Source organism: Xiphias gladius, chromosome 21, assembly GCF_016859285.1.
Source record: "Xiphias gladius isolate SHS-SW01 ecotype Sanya breed wild chromosome 21, ASM1685928v1, whole genome shotgun sequence".
Lineage (NCBI taxonomy): Eukaryota > Metazoa > Chordata > Actinopteri > Istiophoriformes > Xiphiidae > Xiphias > Xiphias gladius.
In genome coordinates, this window is record NC_053420.1 from 3,126,113 (window position 1) to 3,152,601 (window position 26,489).

The 26,489-nt window shown below is 45.7% G+C and overlaps 1 protein-coding gene across 5 annotated transcripts in view; it reads right to left on the bottom strand.

Annotated features, from left to right (window-relative positions):
* Nucleotides 1–25,270, bottom strand: part of ripor3 (RIPOR family member 3) — a 60,622-nt gene extending 35,352 nt beyond the window's left edge. For 3 of the 5 annotated variants that reach the window (XM_040159014.1, XM_040159017.1, XM_040159015.1), the window contains exon 1: nt 24,594–25,270. The gene's annotated coding sequence lies outside the window, so the exon portion shown is untranslated. Of the gene's footprint in view, nt 1–3,014; nt 3,051–24,593 lie in introns of those variants that run through there. The other 2 variants (XM_040159011.1, XM_040159013.1) reach the window with 2 other exon arrangements.
* Nucleotides 25,271–26,489: the final 1,219 nt, after the last annotated feature.

A 26,489-nucleotide genomic window follows, 5' to 3' on the forward strand; every position in this document is an offset into this window, starting at 1 on the left:
TAGCCCCCCACTCATCCCTCCTGCATCTCTCTGTCAGTGAAAAGATGTTTTTTGTTATCTTGAGTTCCTCCCATCTGTCCTCGTGGTTTTTTTTTTTTTAGTCTCCTTTTCTTTCCTTTTTTTACGTGTCTACCCCCCCTCTCTCTCCTCATCTTCCAAACCTCTCTGGCTCAGAGAGCATCTGTGATCTCTGGGAGACGGCATTAAATTACTTTAAATGGGCCTCGGGGACTTTTTCCAATTCCCAAGCAAACACAGTCCCCAAAACATCTTTTATCGTATTAAGACCAGAAAATGACCAAATCTGTGTCAGTACAGTTTCGTGCCAGTTAAGTTATTTTCCATAAATTGTGGGATCAGAGAGATTCTTCAGCAAGACAAGAGAAAGAAGAGACGCGCATGTGCGTGGGAGAGCGGGACTTTTTAATTTTCTTCGTTTGAATTAATCCTAAATGGGGTTTTTTTTATTTCAACGTTGGTTTGTTTTCGTCCAGTTGCGGATCGTCACTGACGCTCTGTCCTCACTTTTGGCCCGGTGCCAGCTCGAACACGATTGGCTCACGGCGGAGGGGTCAGAGGTCACGGGTGACTCATGTCCTCCAGGGTGAAGAACTATGCTGTTCTGGATGGAGACGGACACACAAGCACGGTGTTTGCTCACAGTGTTCCTCAAACTGATGCTATAGCTGCTCAGTATGTGTGTTGCTGTGTTCTGACTGATGTGTGGTTGCTCCCTGTGTTTATTCTTCCATTTTAAAAATCAACAGGTTTTTGCAGCTGCTATCAAAGTAAGTGGTGGAAAGTAACTAAATACTTTTACTCAAGTACTGCACTTAAGTGCAGTTTTGAGACACTTGTACTCTTCTTGAGTATTTCCAGTAATTACAGCCTATTAATATAATACAGAGTACTGTGCAAACGTTTTAAGCACTAAAAGTAAAGTGAAATAAATAATAGTCTCGATTTATCACTTAACTTCAGAATAAAACCATAATCAGATCTGTATTTGCCCTGACCCCCAGCAGCACCTCGGTGCACCTGCACACAGTTTTCCGGTTCTCGGCAGGTGGGCTGTTCCAAGTATCATGGAGAACCGGCCACGGTTCTTCTGTGGATTCAGTCTCTCTCTTCATGTGATCCCAGACTGACTCCATGATGCTGAGACCAGGGCTCAACATCATGCGGGGGGCCAGACCACCTGTTGCAGGACTCCTTGTTCCTCTTGTCCCCGAAGACATGGTCTTCATGGCTCTGGCTGTGTGTTTGGGCTCCTTGTCCTGCTGCAGAATAAATCTGGGGCTGATCAGACGCCTCCTGATGGTGCCGTGTGACGGAATAAGAATCTAAACATCTGCAGGGCCTGAAACTTTTGTACAGTCTTGTATATTAGACTCTCCCTAACCTTGACCAAGCGTTTGCGTAGCCTGAACCTAACAACATGCGGGACACAGGACGTGAACCTCGATCCACGGTGTCGCAGTCATGGACTTTGCACACCCAGTCACCTGTCTATGGCTCCTGTATGGTATAAAGACATCTTGGACTGATTGAAACAAATCATCACACCGCAAAGTGAAGTTTTGAACTGAGATGAGAAATTCTGACATACACACACAATCGGAGGGTCAAAGGTCGAGGACAAAGGGCAGAAATCAATATATCTGTGTAAATGCCAGTTGGTTTCCTTTTGAAGAAGAAGTGGCCGCTAGATGAACCAAACATCTAAAAGCAACGGATTAGTAACTGGTGATGACACGTCAGGGCGATGTGACCCACTTTGACCCTTGTGTCTTCACCGAGCGCCGAGGTTTTGTTTTTCGGGTCGTTCGATCTCGAGTTGTGTTAGCGCCCGTTTTCAACAAACCACTCTGTCAAAGTCTTCAGATTCAGTTTGGAGGGGAAAGAAGTGCGGGGCTTGTTAGTGAAGCGAAAGGTGAAATGTAGACGATGACAGGGGGGAGTTTGGGGGGTAAGATGCTCAGGGCGATGGGAAAATTTGTTAGAGTACAATTTAGGAATCTTTTGTCATACCAGTGCTCAAAAACATGTTAAAGAAACAGTCATTTCTGAGTGTGCAACTGTATTTCTGTCTTCCTATGCGCAGATACGTTTTTACATTTTATTAAAGCCGTAGTTCTGCAGAGAAACCAAAGTGTCAAAATGACGGTTTTCCGTTTTCTGTGCCGTACTATTTCTAATGAGCCATTGTTGTGCAGGTTGAACAAACAAGATGTGACATGTCAATCAGTGAGCTTTAGAGGAGCTGGTAGGTGGATCTTGTCACAGAACCCGGCCAGCTACTCATATATGATGTATAAGCCTCATTGTAAGCAAAATTTTAGAGTGAGAGTCGCTAAACACTGGGCTGGAAAGCAGCGTTTCACCGCCCGCCCCCCTTGAAAGTCGCACTGCCGCGCCTGATTGGCTGCGGTAAGACGTGTGCCGCGATGTCACGGTGTCCTGACACGCCTCGGCGTACACCTCTACGTCACCGCAGAAAGGTGAGAAGTTCAGCCGGTGGAGTAAAAAGTTATGCAGAATGGCCCTTTAGAGCGTTATAGGTTAGAGGATATTTATTTCCCTACGGACGTGACACAAGTGTCACGGAGTCAAATGTACAATATTTCAAAATATAGAAAAATACAAGTACCAAGTGGGATGAAATGGAAATAACCCTGTAAAGTACAAGTCTAATCATATTTGAGTTGAGGGAAAGTGTCCGGTTACTTTTCCTGACTGGGTAGGTTTTCTTTGCTGCCGTCTTGCACTGCGATTAAACCTGACCGAAGACATGACGGTTAGTTATTTTACGAGGTCTCAAGTAAACTCCGCTCACAGTCCAGCATGAGTTCTCCTGTCATTGAACAAAACACACAAATACGGTCAAAGGGAGGACAGACAACTCTCAGTTCTTCCACAGGAAATAATGTAAAAAAAAAAAGGTGATGTAGGTTAGAGGAGAGAAGAGGGAGAGTGTGTGAGAGGAGCTCTCCTCTGCAGGTGCCAACGTTTACCTCGCTGCTGTGTCTCCTCTCTCGTCTCCTTTTTCCAATTTCTCTGTCTCCTCCTGTCCGCCTCTCTTTCACGCCCCTGTCTCCATCACTCCGTTTGTCTCGATCTCTTTTCCCTTCGTCCTCTGGCTGTTTTCTCCCCCCGCTCTCGGTTTTAACTCGCTTCGCGGACCGTCCTCGCCCCCCCCCCTCCCTCTCCACTGCCCCCGCTCTACCTGCTGTGTGTTGTGTTATGTAGTGATATCCAGGGTTCCTGTGTGTTTAGGCCGAGCCAGAGCAAAGATTAGACGACTTTAAAGTAACATAATCTCTTAAATCTATTGACATAAACTCTTTCACACACAGCGTTCATCTCTATTTTCCTGAGGAGATACAAACATCTGGGCTCCTCACACACACACACTCGCACATGCCTCCTCTGGCTTCTCTGTGTCCTCAAAAGATACAAACATCTCTACTTTCCAACACACACATACACACACAACCCTGCACAGACACTTGGATGTTCGCGCACATATTCATCTTCTTCTACAAAAGATGAAAAACATCTGGTTCGTCCAACACACTTACGTACAGATTCAGAGTGACGGTCCACATCTGTGTGTACTGGCAAGTTGATGAACATAATGCTTATCTGATTATGTTCATCAATAAACAGATGAGTGCGGAACTATGCGAGCAATGTCCGCGATAACTTTGGCATCCAGATGTGGATTACACTTAAAATCCAGGCTGTTTACTTTCAGCGGGCCAGCGTACAGAGTCGTGAGCGTTAGGAGATCGCATCAAACGGGTCGGATTCCGTCCTCAAACCCCGACTCTGCCCACTGGGCTTCACGGGCAACCGGCGAAACAAAACGAAACAAACCAAAACAGAAAGACGTTGCTTACTTCGTCGCTGCGTCTTGTCCGATGAGAAAAAAACATCAGAAGCCGCCAAGTCGCTCTTGTTCAGATTCCGGTGGCGTCGCTTCATGTTCACACAACACTGAAATAGAGACGCGTGCAGATGATCCCGGTTCCTTTCTGCCGATGAGCCAAGGGTGAACGTGGAAGCAGTCCACATTCACTGTAGGGCACACGCACTAATAACCGACATGCAACTGAGTGTCTGTCTGTTGCACTACCTCACTCATTACATGCATTCAAGCAAACCTGGCGTACTGCTGAAGGCGGTGTCTCGCAAAAGAACTCACGAAAACAAACCCCACAAGAGTTGGGTCACAATTTTACAGGGAAGCTGCAGCAAATTCAACGGCTTTGGCCTGTGATGATCACAAATGCATGAAGAAACGGATCAAAGTAAAAACAGAAAACCATTCGTTTTGATGGGCAGTTTAGGAAACAGAGTTTGCGGAACATTTGCGTAGTTAGACCAACCCCGTCTCCTAGAAATCACGTTTACATGCAACTAAACTTGCAACCGCAAACCCGCTTGGTGGGCTCTGGCCTCCACTGTGGAAAAAGGGTCGATTTAAAGGTTGGCCTGGTTTGCACCCCGGGGAGGCAGTGGGAATCTGTGAGATCGCAAATGTAGAACCAAGGGCATAACCCAGTGCTGGATAATTAGTAAAAAAAAGCACTTGTGTAGAGGAGGCTATGTGACTGGTTCATGGACATAAATCCAAACATCCAGTGTGAACAACTGAGGGACATTGGGCTGAGTTGAAGAGTGTCCCCAGCGCTGCTAAGAGGCACCTTTCCTTCTGTCTCCCACGCTGATGTATATTGTGTAGGAGACACACTCCTCCACGACCTAGTCCTCTCCTTCTGCCTGGGCCCCGGTCTCTCTACGCTCTTTGGTATTCACAGCCGAGGGGGAAAAAAAGCGGGAATCCCTGTTGTTCTTTCTCTCCTCATCCATCTCATCCTCTGCTGTTTCTGTCTCCGAGACAGATGAAGAGGCATCACTGCGTCTGTGCGCCTCTCTTCGTTACTCTTTCCTCCTCTCTCCTAATTTGTCTGTCTCGGGTCTGCTTCTTGGCATTTTGCGGTTCTTCCGCGATGTGAGAGACGCGAGGAGGAGGAGGAGGAGACGTTGAGGACGGGACGGAGGAGGTGGAGGCGCAGAGCTCTGGGTTTGTAATCACTCCGTCCCTCCGCTGTCTTCCCCTCCATTAGCCCTGCAGTCAACACCACTTGCCTGTGCACACACTCATGTAGAACTGAACACGTCAGCTCTCTCCTCCTCTGTCAAACCCAACCACACGCGTGCAGGTTGCGTGTGTGACGCATATTGTGTGCAACACGGTACTTTTTAAAAAATTTTTTTTGCCACCTTCCATCTTTCGCTCCCCGCCTGGACAGTGTGTGTTTGTGTTTGTGTGTGCGCCCTGTATGCGTTAAATGAAGCCTTTTGTATCCACTAAAGTCTTTAAACAGCAGAGTCCACCAGTATTACTGTATCGTAAGGAATATTTAATTGAATCAAGTTTAAAATGTGTGAGGCGGCTGTGCAGGTGTGCATGTGTTCTGTCTAAAAAAACAATGTATATAGGGATTTTTTTCGTCTGTCTATCTGCTATTCCACCTATTTCTCCATTTTACTGCTGATCTACTTATGTTTATTTCTTATTCTATCATGAATCCAACGGGAGACAACTAGGACAACCACTCTGAGAGCTCCTCCGAGGCAGCTCCTCCAGACAAACGACTGTCTTAAGTGTGCCGAGTCCTAAATGGCCTGCGGGTTTAGTCTGTCCTTGTGCTGCAGGCATCGGATTGTTGATCTAAGATGCTAATAGATTCAACAGAACCTGGGAGGAAGAGATGCTCACAGCAGATGTAGTGTGTGATACCTGAGGGTCCCGTTACAGCTGACTGGGATTCGTCTGAACCACTGGGTGGAGGCCCGTTGGAATTTATAGCTGTGATATACGACAGTATTTAAATGAGATTACCAGGACTTGCCTTCTGTCCTGAACTAATCCGCAGAGGAAAATTTAAAACGCAGAGTTTGAACCTTTACCCCCAAACCTTTACTTCCAGATGGATTTACAGAGTAGCATTAATACATGGAAAATCATATAACAACAAAGTCAAAGTTATTAAACTCTTAGGCTGCTATTTAAAGTTCATGTTTTTTTTTTTTTTTTACCAGTAATTGTTGTAAACAAATGACAAAAACAGATTCCATTTTCTATAAATCCAATTTTTCATTGTAGATGCAATTTACGGATAAATTGATGAAGCTCTTGCTTTTTTCTTTTTAAAATCAAATTGGGGAAACATCTCTAAATGCTCATATAAAAATCTTTATTTATTTTGCACTTTTCTGCCCATTTTATAAACTGGCCAGTTCTGCTCTCTCTCATTCCAGACCCATCCTACTGCTCGGCAGGGTCTGTAAATTCGAGTCTGAAAATGCAGTACATTTCATAGCGGTTCCTCAGCCTTCACTGCTGGTCCTCCGTCACCCGATTAGTACCTGCCTGCAGGCCATCGGCCACTCCCTGTGCATACCTGCCTTCCAGCCACACTCATGCATCCAGACCTCGGAACCGTCCCAGTACCCGCCGGGCGGGTACCACCGCCTAGCGCCGCCACAACCTTGTCCGATGATGGAAAGATGCCAACACGCGGCACACCTCGCCGAATACCGCTTCCCGCAGCTCGGTTCAGTCTGTTGCACCACACCAGCTATTGACAGTGATGCTGTTGTGTGCTGATTTTTGGTTGGACAGTTATCAACAGGCGTGAAGAAGCAGAAGTTTGTTACTCGCCGGATGAACATTATTATTCGTGTCCAAACTCTACGCATTCGTGGCAGAAACTCCGTGGATGGTTGCCACTTAAAATCAAAAATCAGTTCTTCTCAATGAGACTGACAAGATTAATGTTACAAATCTGATGCTGTGAACATAAATATGAAATATCAAATCCTTTCATCAAACGTTTAGAGAAATGTGTTCCTTCCTGAACAGTTTCATCAGACAGAAACCATCCAGATAACGTCACGTTGTCTCTGTTATGCACAGGAGACCTACATGCTCTTTAATACTCCTTCAGCTTCTTAGTGTGTTTGTTGTTCACTGTCATGTGACTAAAACTTTAATGATGTAGGGTCGATCCCACTTAATCAGTTGTGGAAATGAAATAAACCCAACCGGTACCTGTGTCCCGGTGCAGCTCTGATGACCCCTTCACAAAGACACAGAGTGTGGGTGTTGGGACGGACGCCTGGTGTGGCCTGAAGGCCCGACCGGTCACGATCTTCACCTGCTTTTGGTTTTTCCTTGTCTACCCGCTCCCTTTCTAGACTCGTTTGTCTTTGCTGACTGTCTAAACATCCACCTTGCTTCTGAACAAAGACCAACTAAACGAACTAACTAACTAACTTGTCTTCTGGGCCTCCGGTTCCAACCCTGTCTCCTAGAAATCAGGTTTATATACAACTAAAACGCGACAGCAAGGATGTTTCGTAGGAAACTCGATCTCCGGCTGGATCGCGTTCAGGGGCAACGTATTTTTCTGAACGAATGGAGCTGCACAGTCATTAACGGCGGCCGAGTCGCCAGGAGGTGGTTGGGGTAGATGGAACTGGTCACATCCGGACCCCGATCTTTCCCTGACCTGAACCAAGTGCTGTGAGAGTCTAAACACAACCACAAAAAAGTGTAATAATGCCGGAGTCACTACAAGTGTTGTATTATCCACTTGTCACATCGGTGGGGAACAAATACGATGTCTGAACATTTTCCTGACTGACTGTTGTTGTCGGTACACGTTTCCTACAAAATGTTGCTGTTGGAGTTTGGTTGTGTAGAACCGCTTGGCTGCGTTGCCCCGGGATCCTCAGAACATTCACCAGATTCGTCACAGAGCCGTATTCCATTCATAGTAATTTTACATGCGCACTGTTGTATGTTCGTAGCTACACCGACAGCTTAGCATATTTATGGGTCACCACCGGAGAAATCAGAAGTCTTTTGACCTTTTTTACGCCAGCTCGTCACCCTAAAGGGCGTTCAGTACTCACTTAGAGGACGCAGCCACTGTTTCCGGGAAGCACCCGTTTGGGCTGTGAACTTTCAGCTTGAAAATCCGAGCGGCCCTGTGGATGCCGAGTCTGATGGATTCAGCAGAAGCTGAGGAAGGACGCGCTTCGGCAGTTCATTTTTATGCACTGAAGGGTGTTACGGCTGTCACCGCTTCCACTGGTACAAGATTCACGCAGCTTTACGCTGCTGCCTGGAAGTTACTCAGAGGGTCCAATGAGGTCAGCAGTTAAATCGAAACTAGTCTTGTTTCCGCGACAGAAAAAGACGTTTAAATTTTACTTGACGTGTTAATCGTACCTGTCAGCATAAGAAGACACTTCCGCAGTTTGTGTGGTCAAACACTTCGGTTTACGGCTGCCGTGAAATTTGTCCTACTGCCTGAAACAACAGGTGCGTCTGGCGTCTATGACTTGTGCTGCTGTCTCTTGCTTTGTCACCTTAGCCTCGGCGTTTTGACAACACAGGGACAGAAAGAAAAAGCAGGTTTCGCACAACATGTTTCCGTACGACCATGTCGTCCCCTTTACAGCGTGTAGGCCGGGCAAAGTCTTTTCAGTCTGCAAATTTACCAAGTCTGAGGAAAGGACTGATGTTTCGCTGAGGAGATTAGTGACCAGATTGGCAGGAAAGGCAACTATTCTTTGAGTCTTTCACTGGCAAAAAAGCACTTGTCTTAAAAACGACCATAGAAATTTCTCTGCCAAACCAATTTACCTTTACTGTTGTTGGTAGGAGCCGAAATAGAACAAGTGCCACCAGCAGAAACGAAACAAGCTCCCGCCGCTTAACCGAGGAAGCGGCTCGGAAACGTCACAACAGTGAGCGCCTAAAATACGGCGCGCCATGACGGGTCTGCTTTCTGCATTGAAAGTGTCAGAGAAGTCATGTCTCCGTGCACCTGGCGTATTACTGCCTTTTTTTAAAATGTGAACCTCGGTTTTTCTGTCAAGCCACGCAGACGCCCGGGGGGGCTCCATGCTCACGTTCGGTGCGAGCTCCGCATCTTTCCCGCCGGATCGACCGGTACAGTGTGAGCATAAGAAGAGTCGCGGGTTCTGGACGCTCAGAACGGCAAGTTAGAAAGTGCAGTGCGAGTGGACACAATGTACAAGGTTGATAAAGATGCCCGCCCAGCACACGCACACGCCCGCACGCACACACACACACACACACACACACACACACACACACACACACACACACACACACACACCCAGACACACAAACCCTAAGTACAAGAAAATAAGAATGAAGGTCACAGTGGGAGCCTGTTTGCGTGCATGAGTGTGTGTTGTATTTGATACCCTGCGGTCCTGCAGGGAGTGAGGCCAGTGGGTTCAGTCTAGCAAAGGACAACGTCTACACACACACACACACACACACACCTAACAGCTCGATTGGAGCTTGAGTTTCATGACTAATTGGTTCTTATGTAATATAATTACCATGTTGTGTGGTGCCGTCTCGACCTGTTGTTTGGCAGAGACTCAGATCCACAAACCTGATTTGAATTTCTTGACAGGATGCGACGAGTCAGAAAACAGCGTTTCACTCAAGGTTCCTAGATATTAATGTTTGGTTTGAGGGAATATTTCAACACGCTAGTGATTCATCCTCGAGTTTAGCCGCTTCTTTTGAGATGAACTCTGTAACTCTGTGTACACGGTCACCCTCCATGGGGATCAGAGATGAAGTGATCACACTGTTTGAGCTCAACCTTTAACAGTGGCTAGTGGAACACGGCTAACACAGTGAACAACCTAGATAATGGCTAAGATTTTATTACGTGATTACGTGTTTTGTTCAGCTGATTTAAAGAGCTGGTCGTGTGTGTCCTTCAGAAATCCATGCTGCATAGCCGCAAAATGCAACAACAGCCGTGGCGCTGGGGGTTGAGTGTCAGGAGGACAAACGAACAGAGCCGCTCGCCGGAGCCGCCGACCTGTCGCGGTGTCGGCGTTAACACTGCGGTGAGCTCCTTGTGTGTTGCGGCTCAGTTTGACTGTTGCCGATCACACCGTGACCAAAATTGTCAGTCCTCAAAGGAGAAAATATCGCAGCATTGCAGTGCTTGTCTACGCATACACGTTGGAAAAAATGCAACTACATCACGAGGCCTATTGCAAGAAGAGAGGTAAAGTCCTTAACCTCTGCACCTTTGAATCCCCTTCGTCTCGTCGATTTGCGATACTCGATTCAACTGTACGAAGTCTCGGGAACTTCCCTCCTCGAAATGGTCACCCCGGTCTTTGAATGTCTGAGTCTATAGGTTTCTTTCTGACCACGGCCAACGCCGCCCGTCGCCGATGCTGTACGGTCAGAGGTGAAACCGGTTGAAACCCCCGCAACGCACCGCACCACAGTGGGCAGTGAAACACTTATTTCTTCAAACGTGCCGTTATCAGACGTTTGAGCACGGGCTGCTTCAATTTCAGAGAACTAAAATAAAAACTTCTCAAAATTGGCAGCCACACATCTTAAATGATACAAATCTCCCCTGAATGTTACATACATGTATGATTCAACCTACAGCGACTCAAAACACGGGACATCTTTAAAACGTTGAAGAGAAGAAGTCCATCGGGACGACGTCTCTGAGGACACTTTAGCAGATTCGGTTGTCAGTCTGTAGGCGAGCTTGCAGGTTTGATACACACACACACACAGCCATTTCTCATAGCTGTCGGAGTTTGCAAACTGCTACACTAAAGCCACGGACGGGACGATCTCGAGAAATTGGGGATTCGGGAGTTCTGTATTTTATATTCAGACCTAAACTCTGTCAACTTCCTCTAACCCCTGTGTGTGTATAATGTTTCCTTGATTTCTGCATCTCTGTCCAATGGCCCCAAGATATTGCTTTGCGTTAGTGTAGCCGGTGCTCTTAAGAAGCAGAAACCCAATATCCGAAAAATGAGGAAAGAAGCATATATGTGGCACAGCATGCGGGGCTTCACACAGACAAGGCTCCCTGAGGTTTGGAAAATCTGCCTCGAAAACCTGCACTACAGCCAGGACCGTGGGGGTCCGGAGTTAAAATTGCACGTACTCTTTTTAAAGCGGCGTAGATAAAAACGTCTGCCAAAAGTCATACAATGTCAACCCTTAAAATGCCCTCACCTATTTTAAATTACTACTGCATTCTGCAACTTATCCTTCTTGTTATCAGGCTACTTGGATGAGTAACATAATGATTTATCCTTGTGTTTTCACTTTTCATAACTGACCCTAATAGGAAGAGTCGGCCGAGAGCCCAAAAATATAAATTCAAAGCCTCGTACTGTGTATGCGAGGAGCTTTTTTCTGGTGTTTTTCCTTTCACATCGTTGACTTTACTTGGCATAATGTAGGCCATTGAAAGGGCTGTGGTGTGAGCTCAGCCAATCTGGAATTTCACCCGAGTGTGAAATGGAAATTCTTGTTCTGCCTCCTGAGGCCTTGAGCATTTTGCTCGGACAAAATGACACTTGTGGGGGGGCGTCCCGGCTCAGCGGCTGCTCATAAAATCCACCCTAAAATACAGCACTTGTTATGCGTTTAACCCGAGACAAATCGGTCGTGATTTGTAGTCCAGCACGTAGCTGGGGAAAAGAGAATTTCCTCTGTTCACCAGGTCCCTTTCTCCTCAGCAGGTAGAAAAAAAAACCCTCGCTTTAGAGAAGCCATGGTTGTGACCAGGACTCTGCCGGTGAGACCAATGAAAACCTGTTGAAAAAGGCCGTGGCACTTGGCACTCAGACGAATGCAACAGTGATCCAGCACCGTAACGAGCAATAATGACAAGTGGCTCCCTGTGTTATTCTATTTAATATGGGGCCGTGCTAAAAATGAGTGTTCTCACCCCCGATGAAGGACACTTGTTCTCGAGAAGGCGCCCGTTTCTGAGATTTGGTCGTTACGATAATCGACGCCCCCGCACGGGTTTATAAGGCAAAGAGCTCTGCTCTGTTTGTGGCCAGGTTTCATTCACAAACTCACAAAACTCAGAAACAAGCAGAAGAAAACGTAATAAATTCAGCCGCGTCAGTTGTCGTATAAGAGGACCCAAGACGTCTTCTAAGTTTTATTTTGATTGACGGGGGTAACATGACTAAACTCCGAATTCGTTCAGATGATGATTATGTCAAACAAGCGTTTTTCCTTTGTGACTTTCTACTGGGCATGGCAACTGAGATAAAAAAGGTTGCGCTTACGGTTATTAAAAGGCAACTGCGGATTGCAGGTCTGCGATGGGACGTGGACTCTGGTCTCCTGACTTTAAGTCGCGCTCCACGGTCTTATTTTCAACCCGGCTACGCGAAGTGCTGGCAACTCACTTGCCCTGAATGTTGATGTCGGACGTAAACTGGGAGGTATGAAATAGCCCAGTGCGGATGCGGGGGCTGTACATTTAAGTAAACCTGGTCCTCGGGGCAGGCCCCAGTTCAGCTCAGGAGTGTCGCGATACGCTGAGAGAGAGATCAACATCTTCTATCGGTAGTAGGCGGAGGAGACGCTCCCAGGCTCCCACAGGGACCAGGCCTCCTGCTGCCACATGATGAGTAACGTAACCAGACAATCCAGACAGACACTTACATGCCTACAGACAGAGCGACACGCAGACGTTGTGAGCCTGTTGTTGGTGGTCGACACGGTGGCGGATCTCAGCCTTTGGGAGGACGCTCATTGGCGTAATGCACTCTCTAGCCCCTGACCCCAACCCTGGCCTAAACCTGATCCTAACCTGAACCCTAAAACCAGGTCTTGACCCCCAAACAGCCCTTTGAAGGTGTGTCAGAAAGTGAGGTAAAACTCAAACCGGTACTCCTAGTGTATAGGTGAGGCCAGTGGGTCCAATCTACTAAAGGACAATTTCTACTTACACACACACACACACACACACACACACACACACACACACACACACACACACACACACACTGTATTCTGAATCCTCTTTGCAGGGGATTGACCTTCACATTTATCTGCGTTGCCAGATTGTGTCCGGTGCGTGTTTTTCAACACACCCTGCTGACCTGACAGGGATCAGAACATGGGTTTGACCTTTGACCCTGGGTGGTTGCCAGCGTCGAAGGCAAGCGGACCGTTGCAGCATCAGCGCATTACGTCAGATTGGACTCGCGGGGCTTGTAGATCTGTGTGGAGCCTGGATGAACTCTCCCGCGTTTGACCTTGGAGTGTGGACTCAAGCGGGACTCAAACGGCGTCCCGTGTGTAAGGTTCCTGTTTTACATGCTACACGTGTGTGTGTGTGTGTGTGTGTGTGTGTGTGTAAAAACAGGATGTCTCCATGCCAGGACAGATTATTGTTGGAAGTTGATTAAAATAACTCTAAACTGAATCCGCTGACTTTTCCTCCTCCTTCCTCACCCTTCCTGTCCTCGTCGAGAGCTCTCGCTGTGCACGACAGGTTTCACACAACCAGAGGTGGAGAGCAACTGAGTACATTTCCTTAGGTACTGTACTTAAGTAAAAGGAAACGCTTGTACTTTACTTCAGTAATTTCATTTCATGCTACTTTATACTTTTTCTCCATTACATTTCAGGAGGAAATATTATATTTCTTACTCCCATACAAACAGCTATAGTAACTTTTCAGATTTAGATTTTACACAAAAAACATTGTGACTCTTTACGAAATGACAGTGCCTGGTTGGATGCCCTCGTCATCTTTCAGATATACGTGGTTGTTTCATTTAAATCACTGCTTGAGCCCCAAAGAGGTAAAATCAACCAATATTTCATAAAAGATGAAAGTTTAAAAAGAGGTAAAACTGAACAGAGACTAGCAGAACTTTGGTTTTCAGACCCTCACGGCCCCCATCATCGCGTCTCGGCTCCTCAGATTTATCTTGTGGCCCTTTGAGGGCCGGGAACCACCGCACTGCACTGCCTAAAACTAGCTCCACTTCAACCAGCTAAAACAATAACATGCTCCTTACACACCGGTGCGTCAGCATTAACAATCTAATGTCAGATATAATAATGTATCAATCACAGGGTCATTTTTTTTACTGCCCACACTTAAAGTTCATTTGGGGGGTGACACTGGCTTTGAATGTAGGACTCTGAGTTTTTTTTGTGCTATTGGTTAAGTAAAGGATCCAAATACGTCTCAGTCACATGTCAAACTGTGCAATAAGCGACCATCAAATACGAGAAAGGGCCAAACTGCGCTTTTTTTTTTTTTTTTTTGGTCGGGACTCATGTTTAGACAGCACAGCTGCTGGAGGCAGTTTTTTTCCAGGAGCTCAGAACGTACTTGAGCTTTTCCGCGTGATAGATCGTCTGCTGTATCTCAGGCACGCATCCCAGCCTCCCAGTTCATTTTCAGAGTCTGCTAACATGCCTGAAAGTCAGCACTATACCAAAATATACGGACTGCTGTTGACGTTTTCTGCAGATGAATGCACATAAATAAGGATTTCTGATGAACTGCAGCAGCTTTCTGGTTTGCAAAGGAGCAACCCTTTCCACTCTAAATCATAAAACATGTCTTACTGAACTTCATGTAAACTATCCTGTAGAATTTAAACCGTTCACAATTCAAAACTCTAAAACTGAGAGGAGTTAAGGGACAGTAACACAGCCAGATGTGAAAATACTCCTGTCTAAAACTGCGCCTGCGATTTACCGAACAAGCTGTCAGATCCACCTAATGGTTGTTTTTAAACCAATATTTTTCATCTCTGTCCAGAGACAATACGTCACATAAGACCCAAATTTCAAGAAGACCTGAGTTTAAATGAAATGAAATGATTAATGGGAGACGAAACAAAAGAAAACAAGGTCAAATGTGTATTTATCATTTGGACTTAACTCTGATGTTTGCACTTTGGTGAAATCTTGGATAATTCAACTTTTTGGGACTGGAAGTGTTCGTCAAATGAAACCACGTGAGAAGGCTGGGTAAATATTAAAAGGGAAATGCTTGATATACTGTACTTGAGTAAATTTACTTCATTACATTCCACCACTGGAAAACGTGTGCGGTATTTGTAAGATCATCAAATAGAAGGATTTCTGGCCAGAAAACAGGTTTAGCTGCGATCCAGGCCCCAGCAACGTTCTTACTTACAAAAGACTAAATTAGCTTTGAATTGAGTCTTTAATCATGTACCTCAGCGTCACCACAGAAATCATTTTTGCCTGTTTCAAACTGCTGATTGAAGCAATAACCGAGGTCAACAGTGTGTTTCTGGGGGGGAGGGGAAGCATTCCCCCTGTTGTGTGCGAAAATAAAAAAAGAACTATATGTCTGGGGATCATAAATAGAGAGCTGATTTTTTTTTAGGGCTTTTACTGCATTCTTGCTTTATTAGGCAGCACAGTGCAGTGAATTGTGAAGGGAAATATGTTGGAGGGCAGACAGGACCTCTCGGCGGTTGTGAACAGTTGAAAAAAATCCACAATGTGCCAAGTGTGCGTGTCTGACTGCTCAGGAAGCCCTAAACCTAACACATGACACATTAAAATGATTTTCAAGGGACCTAACAGCCAAGTTTAGGCAAATTAAACTCTTATGGATGAGGTTACGGCTCTGTCCGAAAATGAAAACATCACAGTTGTAAACCTCATGTAATGATTTAGGAGAGTTTGAATTTTGGATCCACTGCACCGTTTTAATCAAAATGTCCTCTTTGTTTCTTGTTGTGTTCCCTATACCCGTGGCTTTCACTGACAATGGATTCCTGTCATCATGTTCATTTGGATTTGTCCAACGCAGCAGAAAAAAGGTTTCCCGATCCCGTGACCCTCTGATTGATCCTAGAGTAGTATGCTATAGGCGTTGAAGTCTGAAGGCCATCGCATCCTCCGTCCGGCCGGTGTTTTCGGGACGGTCTGCTGCCGTCTTTTGTCATTTAAGGTGAATCAGACGTCCAGCGTGAATTGTAGAGAAGGCCATCAACTACAGCTTGGTTAGCAGTGACCTGTAGCGCCTTAGGGACCGTTAATGTGGCCGTAAAGGGTTGGGATCAGTAGCTGTGTCACAGCAACCTGGTACATATTGGTGACCAAAGATGTTTCAGATTTCTGAGCTCAGGTCCTCTTCCCTCTGCAGCTTCATGTGGTCTAAGGAAGGAAGATGTGGCTTCATTAGCAGTCTCTTTATCTTTTTCTTCTTTGCTCCAAGCATTCTTCTATCCAACTTTTCTGCGGGGGCTCAAGAGACAGAGAGAAATATTCTTTGACAAAGCTTCTAACCTGTAGATACTGGAAGAAGGTCGACTACTGAAAGTTAGACTCTGTCCGCAGTGGTTGGAATGAGACCAAACTAAGTCTTTTACACAAGTCACAACTCTTCTAACCCAAAGTTACCGAGTCGGTGAGGGGGGCGGTGGGCAGACTGTTCTCCAAAATAGGAATCCAGAGAAAGGTTCCCAATTAAAATGAATCTTAATCTGAAGAGTCCCAAATCTGAGGAGCGCAGAAGGTGCCTGCTCAGCGTCAGCGGGGGAAAGAACCAGCGAGCTCAATGACACCAGGCTGCAGGAGTGTTGCCCATAGGCGGGGTTTTATTCCATAATTGCTTATGCCTTTTCATATGTTATAAGATTAAATATACACAGTCTACTTTGATTACTACTTAAGGAGCTGATGTTTTGTTCCAAGACGATATCTCCGAGAACAAATCTCTGTACATTCACGGTAATTGTAGAATGAAGGGTTTCTGACAGTTTGATGAGAGAAAGAACTGGGCCGCAGAGCTGTTTTACACATGTGCAGCTCGCCCGACCAGGTCCAGCTGATGGACCAGTTGAGCTGATTGAACCAGTAAGGGAGTGGGCAGCTCTCTTCCATTCAAGATCCTGAGAGGCCCAATACAAAAGTCCCTCTATGTATTCTAATCAAAAGAAGACTGTGTCTGTCTTCACTCCCTTTTAAAAACAAACTAAAAACATACTTTTTTTCACTGCAGCAGTCGTGAAACAATGGAAGTTCTTCCTTCCAAAAATCTAATATCCAAAATTTTGCGAAAGAACACACCCCTACTCTTGAATGTATTTTTCTCATTAAGGTAATAATAATGTTTTAGTCAAAGAATCGCTGACTCTCTGCCCTCTGCCAGTTTTGGCTGGTAACACTTGGGAAATACGCTTATTTGCGTTGCTGCGGAGAGTTAGATGAGAAGACCAATACCGTTCTCGTGTCTGTTTGCTCAATAGGAAGCAACAACCAGGAGCTGGTTAGCTTAGCATAAAGAGTGTAAACAGGGGGAAGCAGCTAGCCTGGCTCTGTCCCACGGAAAACAAAACAAAACCCCAGCAGCTCCTCTAGAGCTCACTAATCAACATGTCATATCAAAAAAACCACAGTTTAAAGATGCCTCATTTTTGGTTTTATGGGAGGATATGAACGGGACTACTTTTTGGCTCACTCAGCCAAGGCTGCCAGACCCAGAAATAGTCCAGCACAAAGACCTCCGTAAAACAACGACTTGTCGTTTTGTATGGATTAAACAAACAACATACATTGCGTTAATTAATATTTCCATCAGTCGCCATTCAAGCTTACGTTGACGCTTTCATTTCATCCTTTTATATTTGATCGTTCATGAATCTAAACTCCTTTCTTCTTAATTCCTAATCTTCCACTGATTTGCTTTTGTCAATACATGAGAAAAGGGAGATTTGTTATTCGAGAGAAACTTGAGGAAACGATACAAACACCAGAAACAGGACCTGAGGTTCCCCTGATGATTTCCCTTGAAATGAGTATCAGGAAAATCGGGAATTGACTTTTGTTTGATTTTTGAGAATAACAATCCAACACTACTGGTTCAGCATGACAGAACTATTTGGTCTGGGTCTTGAGCGAGCGTATTTACTGCACTGAAAGTAAATCTGAAGTGCTAAAATCTTCAGACAATGAGTAGTGACGGATATCTTTTCCGTCTCACTTTGTTTTCCACACTCCTGCATCTACAACCCTTTTCAGTTCAGTAAGAACAGATCATGGTTCTAATTAGAAAATCTCTTTTCTTTCTGCTCCGGACTGAAGCAGTAGGTGGAGTTCGGTTGTCATGGATGAGTCCATACGGCGGCTCTTAAAGAACATCAGCCAGATCTGAATTTTCAAAACTCAATCACAACTGACATCTTCATCTTTGGAGATTAATATTTAATGTCTTTTTTAATCTTTTATTATTATTGTTATTTGAAAAGGCACGCAATAAGATTCCATCGTTGAAAGAAAAACGATCTAATAAATCATTCACTTGATTTAACATAACATCATGGATTTGTTGGATTTAACGTGGTTTTATTTTGATCTTGTACTGAGATATGTGCATATAATTTGGTTTCGGCTGTTAAACGTCTCTGTGGTCTCTTAAATCTATTTGACAGGACCGTTAAACCTTTGATGATACTGCAGATGTCATCCAGTTAATGAAAACGGCTGTGCGTTGCCTCCTTCAAACCTCTGGCTGACTGAATCGGCTGCGCCCAAGGCTGGATGCAAAATACATAACATGATATTAGAACCGAAAGCACAAAATACTAAATCTCGCCTACAAATGATTAATTTTAGAGCCAATGTTGTTGAATCACCTCCCACCCTCTGTGGTTTCCTAATGACAAAAGTTCTGACAAAGTTGAAGCTGCACCAGATTCAGAGCAGGTTCTCCGTATTCTCGGATATGTACAGCTCACGGCACAGAGAGCGACAGAGTCAAAAGTGTTCTCTGAGAGCTCTCACTCTCCTGGAAATGAGGAAAAGCACTACGTGAGGAGGTAGGGAGGAGAAGCAAATAGAAGGAAAGTGGATTAAGCGACAAATTTGCACTTTTACAAATTAATCTGTGGGTCGTGTTGACCTCTAAGGAGCCACAGCGGTTTTTCGGGAGATGAGACGGGGGCTCTTCACAGATTCAGAGATCTTCCTTTTGGCCAAACCTGCTCCATCGCCTCCAGAAATGTTTCTGGAAAGAATTTGACATGTCGCTGTGCTGCCATGAACACATCTGTTCTCCTGGACTACTGCCCTAAATTGACACTTAATGTTAGTTGTTGGCAAATGAACGTCTCGCTGATGCTTTTTTTTGTGTGTGCCAGAACTAAACAAAATAAATAGTCCTGTTTTTGTAGAAAAAAAAAAAAAAAGTTCCAGACAATCCTCACGTGGTCCAGCAGGACTGGATTTTCTTCCTTCGGTGGATTTTTCTTTCAGTTCATCATTTCTCCAGAGGGTTCACGGAGCTGGAGGTCACAGAGCATGAGGCAAGATCAGCTCTCTGTGTTTCTGTGGTTGTTGGATGATGTCATGTGACTAATTGGAAGCAGCATAGGCGTGTGTGTGCGTTTGTGTGTGTGTGTGTGTGTGTGTGTGTGTGTGTGTGTGTGTGTGTGTGTGTGTTTAAGGATAATAAATGGAGTGGAGGAGCTCAGGGAATAGAGCTGCTTTGTTGACAGGATGAGGTTGTTGCTATAAATCACTGAAACTGGAAATCTACACACAACACCCACACACAGACACACACACACACACACTCACACACCTAGTAGCCATCTCAGATTAGTGTGTGTCGCAGACCTCATCTAGAAATGATGATTCACCCAACAGCTGTTTCACTGACTGCAGACAGACACACACACACTCCACCGACACACGCATGCTCTCATAGAAATGCAGGTACATTTGCTGAACACTGATGCAGCCAACAAGACAAAGTGAGCGTGCAAAAACACATGTTCAACACACACACACACACACACACACACACACACACACACACACACACACACACACACACACACACACACACAAACACACACAGTTAGACTGCAGTGTTATGAACTATATGGGAATATATGGGATTTTAATAATTCATATATACATTTGATACCTGAACCAACACTGGACCTTTTCACCTCTTACTCTCAGGTGAAAGGGTCAGTTCACCCAAACCACAAAAACGCCTTCTTTCTTTACTGCTTTACTATTTTTTGGTCCAAATAAATCCCAGTGAAAACTTTTCACGGCCCCACAGCAGTTTATCACGACCCGCAAGTGACGTTTAATTGTTGGTCGACCTCTAATGGCCGTACTGACGGCAGCCAAGGAGGAAGTGAGGTTGATGTAGTAAGAAAAGAGGGACAAAGTCCATGTGGGGAGGAGGAGGCTGGGGTGGATGGACGGGCAGGGGTTTGACACTGGAGACCGCTGCTCGTTTCCCGTGGGAAACCGACAGTCCTTGTTTCTTTTATCCATGACCCATCCACAACGTTAACCCTGTTTATTACAGTAACCAAGACGGCAAAGGTCCTCTGAAACTATAGGGTTAGGGTTGGACTAAATTATAATCTTTCCCTGAACCTAACCAAGTAGTTTGTGTGTCTACACCTAACCAAACCGTGACCTTTCCGTAGACTTTACCGCCTGTTTGTTGTTGTTGCCATGACGGCGCAGGTCGGGTACGTCAGCCGCCAAGTGGCGTCCAAACTAAAAGCCCGCAGACTGCGCATGCACTACAAATACAAACTAAATACTTTTTTCATGTTTCTTTTCTTTTTTCGACTTTTTCATCTTAATCAGCCAAATAAAACAAAGCAGCTCTTCTTCCTGCTTCCAGGAGATCACCATCTTGTTTTCTAGCGGGCATGTGTGGAACGTATGCGTACCCCCGACTGTAGTACCAATAAAAGCCCTCGTCCACCTCCATTGTAGTCACGGTGGCGACAGAAATCTCAGAGACAAATGCCTGGCTATCTCGTGTCATTGATATCCCAAAAGTTTCCGTTTTTTGTGGGAAAGTTTACACTGCAATTAAAATCCAAATTAAGACAACGCCAGCCGTCAAACCTATAGCTTCCTGTTACTCCCTGTTACCAAAGAACATCTTTGGTTAAAACATTTCTCTTTGTTTTTTCTGAACAGAACAAACATGTCGACCCCCCGCCGCCTTGTCATCACCAGTTAGTTTTCTCTCTTTTTACCCGTCCCCCTGTTTTGTGCCATAACGCTATTACTATTATGAGACAACAGAAAATCCGTTCAAATCAAACGTGGTCACATTAACATCCAAGTCAAATATAGTGTAGAGTCTACAAAAGGCTGAGTCTTCTCAGCAGGGGTCTTTTCTGTTTACAGTAATTATGCTAATGTGTCTGAATTAATGAGGCAATGATTTATAGATGTAAAAGCGCCACATTTAGCACCGCTAATTGGACCATAAAGATCCCTTTGCACCCTGCAAAGTCCTGCACTTCAATTTGGCTGACTGAAATCCAACGGGATGTTATAATGTGACATTTCACGTCTTTATAAAGCAAAATTAATGGCATACGATGGAAATAACAGAGCTAAAGAGATCAGATGGATAACAGTGTGCAGTATACTGTAGAGTGCATACAGTACAAAACATCCAATGAAATGCCTTTTGACCGTGTTTTATGAGACTTAACCCACCATGCCATCCTTCCTTTCAAAAGCACTGACACACTTCATTAAAGTGCAAAGGATATCTCTTCTCTGTAGTCACACACACACACACACACACACCCCAGCAGTCGGCATGTGTCACAGTGACAATAAAACCACGGACACTACAATACTACACATCTGCACGCTTCATTAGACCACAAAGACAAATGCTATTAATCTCATTATGGTCCCAATCCTTTATAATGTGTTGGCATCGTCATCGCTAATGGAGCCATTGTGGAGACGTCTGAACTAATTACTATGAAACTAGTAAGCATGGAGCAGATCTACACTTTGCTGAACAACAAAGGCAGCTCCAGCAGCCTTCTTATTGTTAACAGTGTCCCGGTACACTAACGCACACTTTACTCGGTGAGAAGTGTCAGCGTTTAATTCAACCGCAATTGAACCAGTGACCTCCTGCTGAGTCCATAATGACCCATGTAGAGAAACCCCCGACAGGACCATGAACTCAGGGAGCCTGTAACTGCAGCAGCACTCAGGAACTAAAAAAAAAAAATCAATGGAGGGTGAGAAAAGAGAGACAGAAAGAAATGGAAGAGATGTAGAGCAGGAGAAAGGGGGAGGTGGAGTGAGAAAGAGAGAGGAAGGACGGGGCAGAGTGAGGGTGAGCGAGGGGCAGATCCTGACCCGGCTTGTTGTGTTGATGTTTTCTCTGGCAGCTCGTCAGCTCGAGCTGCACTCACTCAGGGGGTTCATGAGAAACTGACGCTCACATGGCTCCGAGAGCAAAACCGAAGGGGGGGGGGTTAAATGAGGGAGGAGAGGGGAGGATGAGGGGAGACAAGACAGGGTAGGACAGAAAAGAGCAAAAGAGGAGAAACACCGAGGAGAAGAGATTGTGTTAAAGTTACCTGATTTCTCGGATATGTTGCAGAGTGATGTGGGCGTGCATCTAAAGTAATTAAATCCCAAGTCTGACTAAGTCTGAAACTGAAACCAAAAGGAAACGTGTCTATAAGTCACTTTCTGCAGCTGATCGTCAATCCGGGAGCTCCCCTTTGGAAAAAAAGCGATCAGGATTCAGGGTTACGTATCGCTGACTCACTGAGAAGATGCCAGCCTTGGTTTGAAAATGTGGTTACTGACCGGATTTAGAGTAATCAGGTCGTAGCGGTGCATGTCAACTCGTTCTCTGATTTCCTGCTCCCAAACCAATTTCTCCAAACAATGGAGACAAGACCAGAGACAACCGGTTTCTTCGTGGTCACGAAGTTATGGTGACCGAGTCTTGAAGGGAGGGGGCAAAATGGCAGAAGAAAGAGGAGAGAAGACCGGACACAGAGAGAAGTGGCAAGAGAGCAGCCACAGTGCAAATAAATATAGAAATCAGACCAGCCCACGACAGCTCTGGCAACTTCTCTCCTCTGACTGCCCGCCTGTTGACAGCAGCTGGACATAGTCAGGCATTTGAGCCCTTTAACCTGTCTTTCTGAGCCACTGCAGTGGCAGTAACTGCTGTGTGTGTAGCCAGTCCTAACACCAATGGCATAGGGTAACATCTGTTTCAAGAATCTTTTGCAACTTTTCCTATTTTTTGTGTCCAAAACCCTCCGTTGGCATTTCTGCACCCAACCGTAGGTCGAAGAGTTAAAACAGAAGAGTAAGTGAACGAACAGCTGAGGGATGTCGTAAAACTGCACCACAAAAGTGACCCGAGTTCAGCCAGAGTTGTGTCGCTGCGGATTTTTCCGTGAAAATGAAACTTAACAGCTGAAAACAACACTGCAAACGGAAAAAAAACCGCAGGCTGCTCAGCAATAACAGCGGATCGCAACAGATACGTTACTCATAATACAGCCACAGACAGACTGACGGAGCTCAGGGGACGCTGTGGCTCAGACCAATCACAAGCAGCTACTCCGCCTGTGAGCTGAGAGTAAACCCAGACAACAAGCCTCTCTGCCCTGCCCTGTTCTGTTTGTGTTTGTGCCTGCTTGTGTACCTATCCAGCAGTGGACCGGTAAACCAACAGGGGAAACTTTGGTCACACGGTAAATCATGCTATAATTACGTTTTGAATTTATTTTAATTTTGGCCAAGAGCAAACACCTGCAGGTGTTTGAGCGTCAAGGTTCATACTCAGCACTGCCTCTGCAGGCGGGAGCAGGGTTTTCAGAGACTCGGTGCCGGGCCAAGGCCCCGGCCTGCATCTGCAGCGGCATGTTGGAAACACAGTGCCATACTACATATACACTCTCTTCTTTCAAAGTCTCCCCTGTGTCGCAGCAAAATTTTAGCAACTGATGGTTTTTCTATCCCATTGCGCCCTGCTTCTGTCTCCCCGGAAGTCGGGAGAGGCCAAGGTCGAAGTTGAAGTCCAGCACCCGAAGTGAAGACTGAAAAGTGCTCAGAGAGAAGCTACCGGGCCGATCGGTAACACGGCGGGTTCGTTTGCGACCCCTAGGTCACCAGCGGTGCAGTGTCTGGTTCGAATTCTGCCCGTTTTCAGCACCTGGAGCGTCAGAGCCAAATCCTGCAGCAAGTCCCCTCTTGGCAATTAAAAAGTACAAATAATGGTCCACACTTGGTCGGTGTATTCCGACAGTCCACTGTTGGACCACTTGGTAGGAACGTGTGTGTGTGTGTGTGTGTGTTTGTTTCGTTGTGTGTGGGCAGATGGAACCAAGCAGACCCGCGCTCACCTGTGTCCGGAAACTCAACTCAAACTACACTCGGCAGCTGCTCAAACAAACACCATCACCATCCCCAGCTAAACAGTCAGTTCGCTCCTAGACGCCGCGGCGACCGCTCAAACTACCAACTTCGCCGTTTTATTCCAATCACAAACTCAGCTGCCACGAGTAGAGGATGCTCTCTCCACGGAGTTTTCTTTTAAAATGAAAACCAATAACTTGATCAGTTCCCGGAAACAGCTCTCATGAAAAATCTACTTTATTATTTCTGGTCGCACAACAAATGGGAGGAATGCTGTAAATATGGTAATTCTAATAAACGTTTGAGCTGATGCACAGAGGAACAGAAACATGCATGTTCAAACCCCATGAGCCACTTTGTCTCCGAACAGGTACCTTTCCCACTGAAGGGACCTTGACCAGGACGTCAAATCTTCTCTTTAACCCATAAAACGACTCCAAATGATCCACTACGGCCATTAAAATCGTATTAAACTTACCTGACTGGATGAGGAACTGGTTCTTCCCAACTGTCACTCCGAGCGCACCACGCCAAACTGCCTCAGCGGACGTGTCATATCCAACTCTGCTGGGGAGCTCCTGCGCTCTCTGTGTTTATGTGATTATGTGTGTGTGTGTGTGTGTCAGTGGGCTTGGCAGCTGCCTGCTCGGTCCTGATACCGTTCAGTCTTGCGGCAGCAGCAGTGCACCTCGAGAGGGTTTCGCAACACCATCAGAGAGACTGGAAACACAACAGTGAATTAAGAGCCCCCCCCGATTCTTCTTCTCTTTTCTCGTTCTCAGCTCTCCTCACTGCTCCTCATGTCTGCGCTCTCTTCCCTTGTCACACACTTTGCTTTCCAGCTCTGCCTCTCCTCTCCTCTGCTCTCTCCCTCTCTTCTCCACTCCCTTTTTTGTGTTTCTCTCCTCCTCTTTCAGCGCTTCCCACTCGGACAATCTGCCTCTTTTCCTTTTGTGAACTTCAATGAATGTACTTAAGCTTTACCCTTTCTCTCTCCCTCCTTCAACACTTCCAGCAGTTGTCACTCTCTGTCTGTAACTCTAACTCTTTCTCTTAATGCCTCTCCTCCTCTTTCTTTTTTCATTCCTCAAGATGCTTCGTAGCTTCTCTGTCATCTCTGATCTGTCAACCTCTTCTTATCGCCCTCTCTCTCTCTCTCTCTCTTTTTCCCTGCCGTTTCTTCCCCTTTTCTTCTTTCCTTTGCGCAACTCAAAAGCCCTTTCTTTCCCTCTGCACTCCCTTGGGGATGCTCTTTGTTTCTCTCCCCCTCTTCTCTATTTTCCCAACAACTATCCCCCAGTCTTCTTAAAGTCCCCTCTCCTCTTTACTTCCCAATCCTTCCCTTCTCTTTGCTTACTTTCTCTATGTTGTCACGTTTCCTTTTTATGCTGTTCAGTTGTAAAAGAAAACTTTTCAGAGGCCTCCTCCTCCTCCTCCCTTCCTTTCCTTCTATCTCCCCCCCTCCACTTGGTGAGTATCATGTTTGGCTTTAAACTAAAGAACTTGGCTCCAGCACAGACCACATACATCAGTAACCCTGCTGCTTTATGTCCTGACTGATGGCCTTGCATTTGTGAAAACAAACATGCTGAAGAAGGCAGACACATCACATCTCTATGTTTTTGAAAAGTTTCTCAGCAATGCCCGAGAGGGGGAGTAAACGTCTAAATCAAGTGAATCGATGACAGGAAAAGTTGGTTTGGGAGGTGAGGTTTAGTGTGAAACACAAAGGTTTGTATACTGTATGTAAACATATGTTAGAAACTGTTGTCTGATGATACCATTTGCTTCCGCTGTGTAACACAATACAATTGTTCAAAAAATGCAGAATATCCCCATCTTAAGTGTTGAGTGCGTTTTCCATTGGTGTCTCTTCTGTGTTTCCATATTTTACACATGTGAACAAACTAAACTCACGTAGACAGGGTAGGCTTTTCAATTTTGTTATTACTTGTTCGTTTAAGTTCGCTGGATCTGACCTTTCGACTCGGACCCGGTTGTTAGAAGTATTTCCGGGAAGATGTAAAATGTCAGTGCACATCTCTCGTGGACTGCTGAAATGTAAAGACTATACAAGTCCCCCAGAATAAACACCGAACTGCATCGTTTGCGACTGCCCTCCGGGACGACACACTGAAGTGTCTCCTGACGTGACGCCCTCATCGGCGGGACAGTGTCGTTCATCAGTCGTTATGGTTTGGTCCGGGGAGTTCGGGTCAAAATAATGCCATGACTCCGCTGACCTGAAGTCCTTGAACTTGCAATTAAGCCCGAAGTTGTCGTGTAGCTGAAATTCTCCAGATCAGCCTGCTGGGACGAACCGCGATGTGGGGGCGATGACACCAGTTTCAAGGCTTAATCGACTCGGACCGTC